This window comes from Pistacia vera, unplaced genomic scaffold (genome assembly GCF_008641045.1).
Source record: "Pistacia vera cultivar Batoury unplaced genomic scaffold, PisVer_v2 Contig205, whole genome shotgun sequence".
Classification (NCBI taxonomy): Eukaryota; Viridiplantae; Streptophyta; class Magnoliopsida; order Sapindales; family Anacardiaceae; genus Pistacia; species Pistacia vera.
In genome coordinates this window covers 684,543-689,852 of record NW_022196008.1, presented here as the reverse complement: position 1 = coordinate 689,852, position 5,310 = coordinate 684,543, and positions in this window count along the sequence as shown.

Genomic DNA, 5,310 nt, shown 5'->3' with positions numbered 1-5,310 from the left:
ACCCCCCTGATATGACATTAGTTGCATAGTTGAAGGTTTTCAAAATCTCACACACTTTCTCAAGTTTCTCCAATCTTCATCTAATGGGGCACAAGTAAGTTATTATCTAGTGTAACTAACACCGGAACACCTTCTTGTACTTAATTGCAGGCACCAACATCTCATAAGTGAATTCCACCTCGTTTGGCAATCAAGTTTCAGTTTCCGCTGTGGCAACTGCAACATCTAAGTGATCTCATAAAACATAATTGCTTTGACCTTTGATTGCTTGACATACGCAATAGACTGATGTATGTCTTGAATATGGGCTTAATTTAGGAAAGCCCATCTGACCATAAGATTTAGTATGTGTCGCGCACCACACATGAAACAACTTCCTACTGCACATAGCTTCTTGTTTCTTCTTAAATTCTCTCTCAAGATCGATTGTCACGTCATTACTTGAAGCTTGTCACTGAGATACTAAACACCTTGTTCTCATTCCCCATTCTATTAGACACTATATGAATAGCACAGCAATCTGAACACTAGGTCGAGGAGAGGTATACGAACAAATTGGAACACGCTTTTGCAACTTCCAATTATATCTATAAAATGTCTATGAGAACCATGTACTCAAGATTCTGATTAGAAGAATTCCATAGATCAGTTGTCAAACTAATCTTCTTAACTTGTAAACAAAATCAAACACTTCTTCTTTGTATCTCATACACAGTCACCACAATGTTGTCAATGTAGTATCGTTATCTTCTCCCATTGTGGATTACCACATCTTTGCATCATGTTAAAACCCTCATCCTCCACAATTGTAAATGGATGCTCTGCATACACTCAATTAGCAGCTAGTTCTCGATCTTGCTCTATCAAACTTGGCATCTGAAAATGCAAGTGCGATTGCATTAAGACTTCATCTGTTGAACTGGCTGGCCGAAAAAACAACTGTGTTTGCCTTTGACTAGCTATTCTCTTCAAACAAGATTTCAAGTGTCTTGCAAACTGAGTTGTGGCTCTTGGTCTTCGTTATTACGAGCTTTGCCTTACAATGAATACACTCTCCTTTGTAGAACCAATCTGGTAGGACTACTACCTCTTTAAATTCATTCCAAACCCGCTTATGTCTTTGGTCTCTTTTTCCTCTGAAAAAGGATTAACTTGCTCCTCTTCATTACCAGGGGTAGGAGCATCAGCATCAACATCAACATCATTTACGGTATGAGAAATAGGTGTGTTTGTGGGTTGTACATCATCATCGACTAGGTATCAAATATCATCATCCTGGAAGCTTTCCTGAAGTGGATGGGTGTGTTCAATTGGGGTGGATAACGACTCCATGTGAATTAAGAAATCCCTCTGCAAAAATTATATAACTGGCATTAATGATCTCACATGGACATTTATATATAGATATAAGAATAAGAAAAAGCAAGCCAAAGCTTATTCACTAAGTTGGTTGCATCTTAAAACATGTATAGACTCATAATAATGAAACAAAACTTGATCTGCACTGAATTGATTAATACTATGGTATTAATGATCTCGCATGAATTTGGGAAGATTCACTAAGTCTGGGATAAGTGATCTTACATATCTGCTCGTAAGCATGTTTTGCAACCACCTAAATATGTTTTTATGCTTGCAATGTTCATCTTCAGTGTTGTATATGTATTGCTTCACATATATTATATAATTATTTTCAGGTATTTATTATGTTGCTCGTATTTGTATTCTTGCCTCCATAGTCTATAGTTAGACAACGTCTCTTGTATGCATAATACATTTAATCGTTTGACTATGGTAGTGGATCCAAGTTATGTATAAAATATATAGTGCTGTGAGGTCTTAGATATAGAGTTTGGCCCATGGAATCACACTAATCATTTCATGTTCAGATCTTAAAACATTATAGCCCTAACAATAGAAACAAAACTTAGATCTGCACTAGAATCGATTACAGCACAAATATCACAAACAAAGCAAGTAATTAAAGAACGAGCTGACTTGAGTTTGCAGTGTCAGATTCAAAAACCCAAGCTTAATGAATGGTGGATGACGGTAGGCGTGAGAATATGAGTTTGCAGCAGCTTCCTTGTCAGATTCAACTTGCAACATCCGATTGAAGGGTAAATGAAGGTTGGTTGCTGGATGGTAGCTGGGTAAAGGTTGGATGAAGTTAGACAACGATGGTGCCTCAGATTTGCGGTGTGAAGAGGATGGTGGGGGAGATGAATCAGCGAAAATGTCTCTGTTTAGCTTTTAGTGTTTTGTGGCTGAGTGAAGTTGTGCGAGATTTTAGGGAAAATCGATATACGCGAGTTAATCGTCGATGAGCAGATGAGCTCCACTTACTTGAATGACGTCATGAGCAACTCGAAGATCACAAGCTGTTCAGTCGAGCCTAAAAGCTCGACATCTTTCGCAGCTCAAACTCAAGAACAACTCACCTCGTCGCGAACCGAGCCTGAGCTGTGACGAGTTGAGCCCGAGTAGCTCACGAGCTACTCGGTTCGACTATAACCATAAGTCAGAGCATTTTCATCTTATAGGCGAAAATGCACTTTGGTAATTTGCTAAGGTTGACGCCATAACCAATTTATTGGGAAATTTTTGCAAAATTGGAATCATTTAATTTTAATTATATGGGGAATATATATTTATTAAATTAAATATATTAAAACCCTATATAAATATGATAATATATATGGTTAAAAAAGTAATATTTATTTAATTAGAATATTCTTTATATAGAATTAATAAATAGGATATTTATTTAATTAGAATATGTATTTATATGAATTAATAAATAGGAATATTTTTTAATTAGAATATGTATTATATAGAATTAAATAATAGGAATACTTATTTAATCAAGATTCATATTTAGTAGAATACTTTAGGAGATATTATATTCCCTTTATCAAGGATTACAATCCAATTCAAATAATTGTAATCCAATCCAAATAGGAATTATGGATACACACTCCTTATTGAACTCTTATTTGGGATTGTCTTATATAAAGGGCATTAGGTTTATTTTAAGAGGCAATATTCATAATATTTTTTGAATTAAAGAGCAAAAAATTAACTCTCCCAAAACCCTGCGCCACCCCTAGACGGAGAAATTCTCTTTCTCTAATCCGCCACCTCTCTTAAGCCCTCCGTTTGATCCAGCAGTCAATCCAGGGTGATCCTGAGCCAACCTTATGTGGATACCGACAGCTCAATCCTACACTGGGTTGATAGCGATTATTTATGGAGCCGAGGATGAACCACCAACGGAGGTAAAATCATATAACTTGTATGGTTAGTTTTTTGTTGATTAATTTAGTCTGAATTGTGATCTTGGGTAACGGGACCATGCCATGGCAAGAAATTTTTGTTGTTATCCGTGCTGCTACGACATGGTTCCTACAAGTGGCATCAGAGCCGATTCGGCTATTAATTGCATGTATGTGATTGGTGCTGTATTGGCATGTTTAGGGTTTAATTTTTATTAATTAACCTATTGTATTTTAAATTAATTTTGATAGGGTTTACAAAAACCCTAAATTTAGGTGGTTGAATTATGGTTCGAGCCTTGCTGCAGCGCACAGCCACTTGACCATGGTTGTGCATGGCTCGCATAGCCACTCCAACAGGGCTGTGCGTGAGTTGTGTGCTATTGTGCATGATAGCCTTGCACTGCTGCATGTTGGTGCATGCAGTAGCCCTTCCTATTGCACGTTTGCCACACGCCCATCAAGCACCCAAGGGCCCTTGGTCGTGCCTTCATGCATGGTTGGCCCTTAGTCAAGGGGTATGCGCCTCATAGCGCATTACCCTTGGCCATGACGCCTATCGAATGTGGTACACTACCCAATGTCGCGAGCTTGCACACTGTTGTTCCCCTATGCCACACGCACAAGTGCGCGGTGACAGCCCCTACCACGCATGCGGGTTCACAGCAATGCCTTGCCATAGTAAGATAAGGCTAGGCACTAGCGTGCCTAGTCGTCCGTTCCTGATGGCCCATACTACTTGTGTGTCGAGTGGGAATGGCCCGTTAGGGCTACTAGGGTTTAATGGTTGTTGTCGTCGATGAGGGAAATCTTGCGATCTTTCGTGTGATTAAGGGTTGAAAGAATTGTCTGGTGGCGCGGATAAGGGTTTTAGGGAATGGAGAAAAGCGTTTTGAACTTTTACGCTTAGTAGTCAATAGAGAAATAAGTTGTTGCTATTCTAGACTGTTTAGTCATTTTTCAACTAGACAGGGACTAAACTATAATTTTATGAAGTTTAGGGATCAATTTGAAACTCTACAAAATTAAAGAGGGTAAAGTATTTATTCGCACAATTCAAACATGGTAAATTTGAATTTATGCATTGTATGACTGGTTTCGATTATTTATGGTGTTTGTGCTTGGCCATAGACCTTAAGTTTTATTATTTTGGATTGTTTGTTTTAAATAAGACCTGCATGTCCTACCTTACCTCAATTTCTTCAATGTAAATTCTCTTCTCATCTAATCCCCTCGACCATCATTTGTCATGGTCTCACTTGTCTGTCGTAGGGAGCCACTTCTACCTTGGGAGGTTAACGTCATTGGAGTTTTTTCCTTAATGGTGATGGGTTATGGACTTAACTAGGCGTACTTTGCTAGATTCGCCTCCACGAAGGTTGATAGTCAACTAAAGGCTGGAGAGTAGTGCATTTTTAAAATGCAACGTGGCATGTAGTGTCCAAACTACTGATATGAAAATTTACACTTGAGGCCAATGGTTTACTGCCATTGATTGTGTAATTGTTTGTTTGCGACATTTACATTTGAGTTTAATAAGTTTGGTGCTATAAAATGGTGTAAGCTAGAGCTTATGGCCTATCTACTCATCCTACTTTGGTCTACTTGCTCCTGTGAGAGGTCAAATTAGGAATGATGGGATTTCGGCCCACTGGAAGAATGATGACCTTCCTGAGTGTAATAGTGAGGGCTATTAATTTGAATAAAAATAGTGGAGCATATTATTTGATAAAAGGCCTTATTAATTAATCAAAGATTATAACTCTGTTTTATTTGTACTTGTAGATTTACATTAGACTACCAATAATTTGTCATTGCGATCGATCATAGAAAAGGAAAGCAGGACCTATTATTCCAAGTCCTAGCAACCAAAAAGTATCTATCGCTGATGGATCTCTGGCCACTGTTTGCCCACCGGAGACATTATTCTAGTCAATCCATACTCTTAAAAATGTCTACTGTACCTAACTATCTACAAACTTTTGTCTATTCCAACTTATAACAGATTTTAAACTGTAGTGTGGTGTTTTCTCTT